The sequence below is a fragment of the Castanea sativa genome, chromosome 9 (assembly GCF_040712315.1).
Source record: "Castanea sativa cultivar Marrone di Chiusa Pesio chromosome 9, ASM4071231v1".
Lineage (NCBI taxonomy): Eukaryota > Viridiplantae > Streptophyta > Magnoliopsida > Fagales > Fagaceae > Castanea > Castanea sativa.
This window is the reverse complement of record NC_134021.1, coordinates 14,530,113-14,543,133: the sequence shown is the minus strand read 5'-3', so window position 1 is coordinate 14,543,133 and position 13,021 is coordinate 14,530,113. Positions and strand designations below refer to the sequence as shown.

The following is a 13,021-nucleotide window of genomic DNA, read 5'->3' as shown; positions in this document are numbered from 1 at the left end:
CTAGTCATGTGGTTTGTGAAGGGACTTCTGTGCAAAGATATCTTGGCCACTTGAGCAACATCGTCACAGTGAGTACCCGTCACATTGCATTTTATATTTTTGTGAATGAATATTCTATATCTCTAGTTTTACGGAGAATGGATATTATTTGTCATTAAATTTCCTGATTCTCTTACTGTTGGCATGTCTCACTGTATTAAATTTTGGCTGTCTTCATATTCATGTATTGTAACCTTTGTACCATTGGTGACATTGTCTGCAATGTGAAAAATATTGATATACCTGATAGAGGTCAGAGTGCGCTCAATGTAATTAATTTTATCACAAAGAAATTCATCTGATATATGATGTGTCTCAGCCACTGTGGGGTCTGAAAACAGTAAAGGAGAAATATGTACAATGGCTTGTTCACATACCCGCTGACTTGGCCAGGCAGGTTGGTATGATGCTTGAAGATTCTCAAAATGGCATTGCAGGGAAGGTAAATATTGATTCTTTATTTTCAATATTATGAAATGCCATTTCTATTCTTTTGCACTTACTGGTATGAATGAAACGTTAAATACAGAAATATCATGTTTGATTTAGTCTCTTTTTTCTGCCCCCAAACCTCAGGGTGATCAATGGGTGGAGTGAAGTTGGACTGTTTAATGTTCAAATCTTGCTAGCAGGAAAAGAAAGAAGGGGGTGGGGGAGGGGGGGGGGCGGGGCTGGAAGGTGGTGAATGCTTTAGAGTAAAAACAATGAAATCTCGCTTTGGGTTTTTTTTTTTTCCTTATAATATCAATATGGGTGGGGCAAGGGGTCTTCAAATTATAGTATGGGATTAAAAGTATAATGGATTGAAACATTAAAACTAGTTGTAAATGCAGATTACTCTAGAATTTATCATTTCAGGAATATGCTGGAATGAATGAGAATTTGGAGTGGTTAGAGGAAGTCAATGATGGATAACATGATACTGATATGAATGAAACGTTAAATACAGAAATATTATGTTTGATTTAGTGTCTCTTTTTTCTTCCTCAAACCTCAGGGTGATCAATGGGTGGGGTGAGGTTGGACTATGTTTAATGTTCAAATCTTGCTAGCAGGAAAAGAAAGAAAGGGCTGGGGGGGGGGGGGGGGGGGGGTGCCTGGGAAGTGGCGAATGCTTTAGAGTAAAAACAATGAAATCTTGCTTTGGGTTTTTTTTCTTCTTATAATATCAATATGGGTGGGGCAAGGGATCTTCAAATTATAGTATGGGATTAAAAGTATAATGGATTGAAACATTAAAACTACTTGTAAATGCAGATTACTCAAGAATTTATCATTTCAGGAATATGCTGGAATGAATGAGAATTTGGAGTGGTTAGAGGAAGTCAATGATGGATAACATGATACTGACACATTTGAACTAACATAATTGTCTTTTGAATTCTCAACTCTTGTTCACATTGTATTCCTATTCCATGGCAAAAAGCCTTCGGCATTCTTTAAAGTGTGAAATTGATAATCTTTCATTATTTTATTCAAAAATTCATTTAATTTGTATTGTCTCAGCATTAAATTTTAAGTGGACAGACGACAGGCCCTAAATTGTGAGATACTGAAGCTATCTGGCTATCACTATCCTGCCATTTATTTTTTTTTCTCTTTGTTCACTTCCAAAATGGTGAAAGAGCATTTTATGAAATTTAATAATGATTGGTAAAACTTGATTAGATTATCTTAGCTATCTGATGTATTGACTTATGAGTAATTAGAAGAAACATGAAGGGTGATTTATGATAGTTGAATATGTTTGACCGTTTGACATTTTTTACATTAGTAATTTTTTACCAGAAAAATCCTAAGTCTTTTTTAGTAAGTGCAAGATCCCAATGGAAGGTCTTTGCATGATTTCTTTACTTCACTCAAGTGCAGAAATGCTGGAAATCTTTGTAGTGAATCTTGAATGTATTCTTTCTGTGTGTCTGTTTAAGCAATTGGTGGTTGGGAAAGGGCGGGGGGGGGGGGGTGGTTTGATCTGTCTTAATATGGAACACTCTATCAATGGATTTACGAGTATTGATGTGAAGTCATCTAATTATTTTCTGTTGTTATTATAGACCTGTCAAACCCCAATACATCTAATAACCCCAACCAGCCTTTTGGATTCAATCTGCTGGTCAATATCCGAGCCAACTTTGACTGTTTCTATTTACAGACTCTTTCAGTGTTGATGGTACAGGTGAACATCCCTCATCTGTATTCCTAGATGCAAAAGGGGATGGCAAGGATTCAGAAGCTTCATTTACGAACTTAACCCAGCCACTTACAGAAAGGTGTTTGTTCTCTCTCTCTCACTGCTAATATGTAGATTTCATCTTTTTCTGATAGGCATGAGTTTGATGGATGGATTTTACGCTCTACTGTGTTACTTCATCTTTGTTTATACGTGTGTGTATCTTGCTGTAAATTATAAAGTGGTTCAAATTTTTATGTTGTAATGATCTGATGAGATGGAATATGTGAACTCTGACCTGTTCATATGGCATCATTATCCAAATTTTGTGAACCACACTTGTGCTTGTAATGCCGTGTTTCTGGTTATAGCAGTGTTCTCTATCCATGAGGAGCGTATTATCTCATTGCATTTAATTTTTCTTTGGCCTGTTTGCAGTGAGGAATCCGAATTGATATTTAAATACCATTTTCTTACCATACTGCTTCCCATTGACCGATTTGCTGAGATGGGGCCTTCTTCAAGAATGTTTTTCAGCGATAATGGCTTTACATGTTTGCAAATGTTAGATCATATTTATGTATATTATCAGGTAAGACTTTCCTTCGCGTGTCTATATATATTTTCTTATGCATAAGCAATGATTTAATAATTTTCTTTTCAAGTTATATCTTTCATAGTTGGTTTGGTTATCAAATTTCAATATGGTATTGCGTTTGGCATCCCGTAGTTTTTAATAATGTATTTGCTAAAGGTGAAACAAAAAGCAAAAAGTTGGAAGCGAAACCAATTTTGCCAAACCTATGAAGAAATACAAACCTTTTGTCCTTTTGACGTTTTTTAATCACCATTTTGACATGTTCTGTTACTGCATCAAGAAAAAACTCAACAGAACGTATGTGGCTAGTGGTGTATAATTAACCCCTTTTGTATAATTATGATGGATGTTTTTGAAGCTTAAAGGGGGCTGTTAGTTTAATCACTTTTGAAGTTTATGTGCATCTACCAGACAGTAGAGCTAATTCATATACCAGGGACCTTGATGTTTATGTTTGCTCTCTGGCAGGAGAACATGTCTGCTCACGAAATAGAGGCTGCAGTTCACACTGATTCTAGGCATGCAGACCGGCTGCGATCAGTGTACTCTAGTAGAGAAACATCAGAATGTGGTTATGTGGTTTTTAAACGGATTGATATCTTAGGAAGTCGCAAAAGTTTTGAAGTGTTGAAGCGTGTCAGTGGGGACAACAACAGTAACGTATACGAGCTGTTGGTCAGGGCATGATGTCATCTTTTCAGTGGCTAATCCCTTTCCCATATTTTAGTTTTGATTCAGTGGCAGTTCAATGGCCTAGCTGAACTGTTAGTCCCAGGTCAAGATGCATTCAACCTTGCTTCTTTAAGATATCAAGAAGAATGGTAAACGTTTCTATGATTTTATAGAACACTTAAGAATATGTGATTTGCATTTACTAAGCACAGTGAATGGTAAATGAGTGAAATATTTACAAATAGTCTTTTTGTTCAAAGCCTACAGATTGATAGTATACACCAATTCAAATGGCAGTGCCTTCATACAGCAGCTTTGAATTTCAGATCCCTTGTACATTGACAATATATTTGATGGTTAAGATTTTTTTTTTACTTCATTTGACAACTGTAGTAAATAGTAAATGAGTGAAATACTTGCAAATAATATTTTTGTTCATAACCCATACCCATCCAAGGGGCAGTGCCATGACACAGCAGGTTTGAATTTAAGATGGTTGAGATGTTTTTAAATCTGTGTTAGCTTCAGACTGTTCAACAAACTCCACATGTGATGCATCTTGTAATCAAAGGTTCTATACTTGGTCTTGTAATCAAAGGTATCAAATGGGGGTTCAAGTGATTGCAAAGTGGTAATAACATCATTTGTAGTGTCCTACGTCTGCAATTCAAATCACACTTCTCCCCCCACTAAAAGTTAGGTGAAGGAATCACTCTAGATTTCTTAGGATGATATTAGATCTCAGCTGTATCACAGAAAGTGTGGATTTAGTTAGGATGCAACTTAACGACAGTCCCGCACAAGTTGTGAGACTCATATGTTGTTGTGACTCTTGTGAGGGGCTGGTTGCATTATATGCCTATTACACAAGATAAATTTTCATCAATTATTGAGGCAGATTTGCTTCAAAATGACTCCGTTGATATTTTTGCATCCTAAAACATCAATGTGACCCATGTAAGGATAAGCCAAGTACAGTAACTGATGTGTCTCATGTCTGCATGGATCTTAACAGATTCCACTGTTGGCATCTGGTATGTACTAAAGTTCAAACACATAAAAGCAACTTGTGTGTGTGTGAGAGAGAGAAAGTGCGTCAAAACCCTGAGAATAACGATCGTGAAAGTGGTGTAGTTCGGCTACAATTTTTCGGGCTCTGGAGGGGCGTCATTCCTATCCTTTTTAGGCTCTGGAGGATCCTCGCCAGTAACTGCAGCAGCCTAGGCCACCTAGTCTGCCTCAAACTCCTTATCAATGGCTTCAAAGTCTAGATCCTCCAAGTCTGTCTCTAGACCATGTTTCACAAGGTACCTTTTCAGTAGTTTTGAACCCTTGAAGTACCAGCCAAAGAGAATGGCATTATACTCGTCTGTAAGCTGAAAGGCATGGATGGCCTTGGCAATGGGGCTCTTCATCTTCTGGTTGACCGCAGCGAGTTGTTCGTCCTTTTGCTTCACCAGCAGCTTCTCCGCGCTCAGCTGCTTAGATAAAGTCTTGATCTTCTCTTGGACGTGTTGTTGGCGTCCATCGCCGCTATCAAGTCCTTTCTTAAACTAGAAGCTTCGGCCTTTAGTGCCTCTCCTTGGAAGTGGCTACCACGGCTTTCTCCTCATTCACCAAGTATTGGGAGGTAATGTGCATCGCCTCCCCTAACACCTGGCAACCAAAATCATACAATAGTCAATACCAGCTGAGATAATTGATGCTTAAGGATGAAAGAAAAGAAGAAATGGAAGAAGGTTACTTGGACGAGTTGATGAACATGACGGCTAGCCATCTTGTGAGAGGGCATGCCTAAAATCTCCTTTAGCTCCTTGGGCATCACGATCTCATTAGCCCGAGCCAAAGCTGTCCCAGCATCTGCCCAGACGCTTGCCCCCACCTTCCCTTTCCCTTTGTCTCCTGTCTTGCGCTTCTTTGCATGAAGAGTAACCTCCTCGAGGGAAAAGTCTAAGGAAGCAGCCCATCCTTTGTCCAAGGCAGGGGTGGACAAACCCTTCTTTGCCACCTCCTTCTCAACAACCTTCACCTTCCGCTGACCAATGCTAGAGAGGGGCTCATCCTTCTTTGCCTTGTTCTTAGCATACAACTCATGGTTAAACTTAGCGTTCATCTCTGCAAAAGAGGAGTAACGACAGAAGAGTTATAAAATAAAAAAAAAGAAGAAGAGAAAAGAGGAAAGGAAGAAAGACGATCCATTGTCGTCTTAAGATAACTTACTCTTCTTCTCTTCCCAATGAATGGCACGAAGGATGTAGTGAGAAGGCTTTGGTCCCAAATAGTAACGAGATAAAGTTCGGGGGTCAACCAGCTGGTCGAAATCGTTGATGGTGCTCGCGTATCTAATGGCTTCTTGAACACGCTTCTCGTATTGGTTATCTAGCTCAGGATGCTCTTTAACTACAAAACAAAAAAAATACACAAGGTTAGAATGAACAATCAAAACAAGTAACAAATTAAAAGAAAGGCGTCACTTAGTTGGCACACGCACCAAGTTGAGGGGTCTCCCACCGACGCAGCAACCTAGGGACATCCCCCCATAAGTCGTCAGAAAGGCTCTCCCAACCATTATTCGACACAAAGAAATATCTAGACTTCCAATAACGGAAGAACGAAGGGAGATCGACGATGAGATGAGACCTTCTATCCCAGGGCATAAGCTCATAATATCCAAACGCTTTAGATTCTTTTAGACGATAAAGATAGATGAACTCATTTAGCGTGATCATATCCTTGTTAGCTATGGTTGTCCAAATCACCATACAGCTTATGACGATTCTCCACGAATTTGGCATAAGATGTCCTGGAGCTATGTTTAGATGATGTAGAAGTTCCATTATAAATGGATGGACGGGAAATCTGAGGTCATACAAGAACACAGCCTCATAAAAACAAACCTCACCATGGGCAAAAGCACAAAATTTCTCGCCTTTTCTAGAAAGACGAACTCGGGTCTCATTAGGGAACTAGAACCTATCCCTAAATCTTCTAAAGGTATCTCCCTTCAAGGAGCACTATTCTTTAAGAGCGTGAAATACTCGGGGTGGAGCAGGAACGGAAGGATGAGAAGATGAGGGTATGGAAGAAGGCATGGAGGTAGTTGTGTCCGTCTTGGCCCTAGACATGCTAGCATTGGATGATAGGCCTGTCTCTAAGTCACTCGATCTAACCTCAAAACCCGTGTTCTCCCTCCTTAAAGCCTCTTTCACAGACCTAAACTAGTCCAAGGATTGGTGCAGCAATGGGTATAGATCACCTAACACTAGACCTAGACTACTAACGCCTTGAACAAAATCCCCCACCCCGTGGGCAATGATCACTGGAGGAACCTAAAAACACACCTAAGCGAGCAAAAAAGAAGGCAATAGAAGGGGAAATGCACCTAATTTCAGAATAATCAACCATCGAGGGAAGAACTAAAGCTCTAAAAGGAAAAAGGAGTGCAAGAAAAAGGGAAGAAATAAAAACTCTAAAAGGAAAATAATGAGTAAAAAGGAGCGTTCCTGAGAAGCTGTGAAGTTAAAGAGCAAATCGCAGAAAGGAGAAGCTATGAAGTCAAAAAGCTGAACACAGAGGAATAATGAAGAAATAAGAGGAGAAAGGCAAGGGTTAAAAAGGTTTGCCTCAAAAATTGCAGGAAAGTTGAAAGGTCTCATCAGAAACGAGACCCCTCAACCAGTCTGAACGTGACACGTGGCCACGATGCATGCCACGCCGCCACTGAGCAATTAATGCGGGGGTTGGAACCCCAAGCGCCATAACTACCAAAGAAAAAAAAAACTCTCCATATTCCCATGATTGTCCCAAAATTGGACGACCTTGTAATAGGGGGGCAGCTAATAGGCTTAACAATATCCTCATCTAGAGAAAGAGGTAGTAGACAAAGGTAGTCTCAGTCTTCGTCCAATATAGCTTTCGTTTGACGAGGAAAAGACCATTCATCTACAATCAATAGCGAAGCGTTACAAAACAATCATGAGTCTCTTTATCGTTGGAAAGGCGAAAATCTTACCATTAACACCTCACACAGGCTTTACAGGTACCACATTGAAAGCCACCATCAATACACCTCCAACGGCTAGGAGGAGAAAACAGGTATATATACTAGAACCTCAGACTGGAGAAGGTACGGAATTCTAACCCAGAACTCTGATATTTTGGTGCTAAGCATTTCTTCTTCTCTCTCAATTACCTGACTTTACCATCGGAGGTTCTGGCCAACATCACATTGGTATTCTTTTATCTTACGTTCTTGCAGGGCTTTGGATGATCTTGGCTGGCTCTCCTTTTGGACGATCATTTAGAGTGACGATTTTAGCATCATCAATGATAAATTTCCACTTTGTCACTTTGCTATTTCACATTGAATGTACTGACCAAGATGATTTTTTACACTGGTCGGTTGACAGATTTTAAAATACCCGGGTGACATTACAGGCTTACAGCTGGCTCAATGTGCCACCAAATGTAGTGATCTACCAGCCTTGTGCAAACTTTCACACTTGCTAGCAAAAAATGCTTTGAGCATCAATAATTATAACTTGGATAGAGGAGAATTCATGTATCTTAAAACATACTTATTGTCTTCATTTCATTGAATAGAGTTTATGGAATTCCTATTAAAAAAAAAAGTGTCACCAGACCAAATAGTCAAATACAAATGCACAGCTTGTGTTTAACTGTTTTTGCTTCTCAGCAAAAAAAAAAAAAAAAAAAAAAAAACTGTTTTTGCTATGATTGAATGAAGGTTCTGATTTCAAAAACAAAGTAATTACTGGGGACAAATTCACTAATATGGTCATACCCAAATTGTTTTTGAGGTTTCATCTGGATTTACACTCGTTTAGTTCAATTGGATGTTCCAACAGTAAGTTCCACGCCAACCCATTAAACTCTCGGTTACGTATTTATTACCTTTGACATGGAAAGCAATGACAATGGCTGAGGCAGCAATGTGTACATTTTAAAGAACACAGTAAAATGTCACAAGCATATAATTTATAGCCATCACGAGCTTCAGAAACACACAATCAAGGGCGTTCATTACTTAGATTCCATCCAATCCGGTCATACTACAAAACTAACAATCACAATTCACAATTAGAGTCAATAATAGAAACATATGTTAGTAGGACACAGCTTTCTGTGGAAATGCAAAACTTTAGCCCCACCTACAGATAATGACAATATAAGAGCATCCACATCAGTCTAGTTAAAATCATCTAAAACACAAAAAACTACCAATTTTACACATTTTGAGCCAAAAAATGCACACATCAATGGGTGTAAAAACATGCAAAATTGTGCAAATCCATCCCCGAGCTACAGTAACCGTGTATATTAACACGGTTACTGTAGCTCGTTTATCCCTTTTTTTAATTAATTTCCATTGGCTCCTTTTTTTCTCTTTCTTATCCGTGCTCAACAACCCAGTTAACTGCTCATCTTCGTTTTCCTCAGATGCACACAAACACACCTACACACAAACACACAGACATCATCACAGCGATACACTTCTCAAAAAGAAAAAAAAAAAAAATAGAGATACACACACATATAGTGGATCGGGGCTTGTGGCTGGTGGATTGTGGATTGGACCTTGTGGATCGGAGCTCCGAGCTGGTGGATCGTGGATCGGAACTTGAAGCTCGGATTGGAGCGGATCGGAGCCGATGGATCGGCGCGGATCTGAGTTGGTGGATCGGAGCAAATCGGAGCTTGTGGATCGGACGAATCGGAGCGAATTCGAGCTCGGAGCTGGTGAATCATGGATCGGAGCTCGGATCCGAGTGGATCGAAGTGTTAATCGAGAGAGAGAGAGAGAGAGAGAGAGAGAGAGAGAGAGAGAGATTCTGAAACGGGATGGTAGAGAGAGAGAGATGATCTGAAACGGGTAGAGAGAGAGAGTTGATTTGAAACGGGATGGTAGAGAGAGAGAGATGATCTGAAACGAGTAGAGAGAGAGAGAAAAAAAATCTGAAATGAGAAAGGAGAAAAAGAGAGAGCGAGAGAGAAAAGAATGAGAAATGAGAAAGAAGAGAGAGAGAAAAAAAAATCAGAAATGAGAAAGAAGAGAGAGAGAGAGAAAAAAATCAGAAATGAGAAAGGAGAGAGAGAGAGCGCGCGTTTTGTCAAGGTGGTTAGGAAAAACAATAAAAAATTGTGAGAGTATTGATTATTTAATTAAAAAATGGGTATAATAGAGGAACTGATGTGGGTATTTTGTAAAAGTGAATGTGTAAAATATAAAAAGTAGGCTTTTAGTGTAAAAATGAATGTGTAAAATAGAGGGACTGATGTAGATGCTCTAATAGCACGGATTTTCTTTTGCTCACTAGAGTACAAGAGTGAGCATTACGTAAACGTGAATAAGAATGACCCAGAAGAGAAGACCTTTAGGTCACCTTCTGGCATAGATCTGGGCCTGTTCCACTCTCTTGCCCTCCTGCTATTGTAGCTCAAACTTTGGAAAGAGATGGATTTCTGTCTAAATGTTGGACTCTCACCTACAAATTACCCTTTTTTTTTTTGCTTCAATCCTGCAAATACCCCTCCTCAAATCAAATATTTTGGACCAGATAATTTTCGATTAGACACTTCGCTATAAATTTTTGGTCTATGCTTATTAGGCATAAATTGTTTTCCTCAATTTCACATATGTCCAAAAAATAACTAATACCATAAAATTGTGTAAACAGTTTATGAACAAGAAGCAGGGCCGCGTTAGGCTCAAACGAACCCCCTCAGCTAGCCAAATTATTATTTTTTGTTTTTTTGATATGACCCTCTAAAATAATAAAAATTTGAACATCCTAATTTCCTGAGCCTAAATCTGTTAGAATTTCAATTGAAATAAATTTGAATATGATCATTTTAACAATATATTTTTACAAATAATTTATACTTTTGACTAAACTTGTGAGTGGAGTGAGTAAATTTGAATGTGTTTTTAATTTGTTATTTGCTAAGTGGGGACTAAGGGCATGGGCCAGTTAGTCAATTAATAGTTAGCAAATGTTAGTACTAAAAGACAATTAAAAAATTAGACAAGGGACAATTCTAATATATAAAATAAAAATTTACAAGGGGCACGGGATAGGAGAGTGAGTGAGTGAAGACAAAAATAAATATTCATACAACAAAAATTTTCTTACTATAATTATAAAAACAAATAGTTGTCAAAGTTAAGTTGAATAGTTAAATAATAGAATTGTACAAAGTAAAGACATAAACTAATTATTAAAAATATTCTAAGTATAATAATGAAAGTTCACTTAACAACAATAATTAATATGTTGATTTAAAATGTATTTTTATTTTAAATAAACATATTAATTATTTTTATAACTTTGACAGAGGAGAATTCTTGTATTTTAGTCTTCGTTTCACTGAATAAAGTTTATTGAATTCTTTTTTTAAAAAAAAAGTGTCACCAAAATAGTCAAATACCAATATACAGCTTGTATTTTACTGTTGCTGTTTTTGCCATGATTGAATGAAGGTTCTGATTTCAAAAACAAAGCTATTACTGGGGACAAATTCACTAATATGGTCATACCCAAATTGTTGTTGAGGTGTCATCTGGGTTTACGCTTGTTTAGTTCAATTGGATGTTCCAGCGGTAAGTTTTACGCCAAACCCATTCAGTTCGGGGTTACATATTTATTAGTCAATGGTTAGAAGAACAGAACACAAAACGCCATACTATCTATTGATGGTAGCCAGAAACAATTTCAACAGTGCACACATCAAGACCCATGGATCTGCAAGCCCTCATTTCTCAAAACCCAAATGAAATCCTCAAGCTTTCATAACCAAATCGCCAAATCAACCAAAGGATAGAGCCAAACCAAATAGGCTCAGTGCTACATGTGGTGTTAGATAAGGAGAGAAATCAAAAGAGAAAATCAAGAGAGATAGAGAGAGAGATGGCCGCTGGTGATAGCAACGCCATTGAACGGTGCTGCTGTGGATAGTGGCTGTGATCGCGAGGTTCGACCATACCTGAACTAGAGAGAGAAACTTGCAAGAGGAGAGCGAGAGAGAGCCATCCATTTGTGGCTTGCGGTGGTCGCTGGTGGCAGACAAGGGATAGTGAGTAGATGTAAACTCTATTTTCTATAGTGAATTGCCATGTTGGGGTATGTTGCCCCCCTAGTGGTTTTTTCCCTTGAACCGTTCATCTTTAGCTTTCTACTTTGTCACCAATTGCTGTGTCATTTGCTTATTGCTTAACTTATATTGTACTTAATTGGTAATTAAAAGTAATCTCTTGCATGGGAGACCTAATTAATATAAACTTGCTGAATTGTGGTGATTATAAACATTGGGGTGAAAATTGATTTTACAGTTAGTATCAGAGTAGAAATATACTTAGTTAAGAATTTATCCTTGAGTGTGATCCTTTATCCAGTTGTCACGGATTATCATTGAATATGCCACCATACTTTATCGTTTCAACTATGTTTATAGGAAGGTTCACATGAGAGTATTCCTAAAATTTGTAAATGATTGAGTATTTAAAAAGAAAAAAAAGATATAGCATAGTTAAATTTTAAACTTAGACAAAATTTGTCAATTATATTACATTTTGTTGGGGTGGAGTATGGGCTTCACAGGAGAGGACAGTCGTTACTACCTTTTATTAAGTTCACAGCTTATTACTCCCTCTTGGTCTGGACTAGTCTCGTTATTGGGGGCAAGTCTTAGTGGAATGCTTCTATAGATTATGTCACTTAATTGCTAAGTTTAGTCTAACCAGTTGTAGAGAGAGCTCTAATTTATGTACACAGATCTTCTTTGAAAAATTTTAAGCTTTTATCTGAAACAAAAAACTTAAAATTTGTACAACCTTTTACTTCAAATGCCAGCAAATTTTCACTGAACATAACAAAGAGTAGTAAATTTGTGGAGTACTATGATTATCACATTTTACTGATGCAAGTTAAAAAAAAAAAAAAAATCCATTTTGCATTAGTTTATTTAGTTTATATTTGAACTAGTACAATTTGATTATGAGAATTCTTAATGTAAGGGATTTAAAGTTTTTCAAGAAGAATAGGAGCTTATTATGTCAGTTCACTCCTTGTTTATTACACAATTAAGCAGGAACCCATTATTCTATTCTTCGTTTTTGAATTCATTTGTAAGAAAACCCAGCCCAATGAGAGAAAAACCCAACCGTACATAACTTTAAAAAAACAAAATCTATTTTTTTAGCCTAACCAATTTAGCGGACCTTCTCAAAAAAAAAAAAAAAAAAAAAAAATAGCGGACCAAGCTACCTAGGCTGACCTCACAAAGGCCAAAAAAGCCCACCGGTGCAGTGCGACTGGTGTATTGACCGAACCGATCTATAAGTTCGTTGCAAAAAGGGTCAGTTCCACTCTACCCTCTACGCTCTACTTTTTGCCACGGCCCATGCCAATGAGTCAAAAACTTGAACTTTGTGGCAAGAAGTTTACACCTCTTTAAAAGGCAATTAATTTGAAACTTGAGTAAGAATAAAACCAACTAATACATACATTTTTGGGTCAACGAAC

The 13,021-nt window shown here is 37.8% G+C and overlaps 1 pseudogene; it reads left to right on the top strand.

The window, feature by feature from the left end:
* The first annotated feature begins 221 nt into the window (after positions 1-221).
* Positions 222-3,670, top strand: LOC142608798 (uncharacterized; annotated as a pseudogene).
* Positions 3,671-13,021: the final 9,351 nt, after the last annotated feature.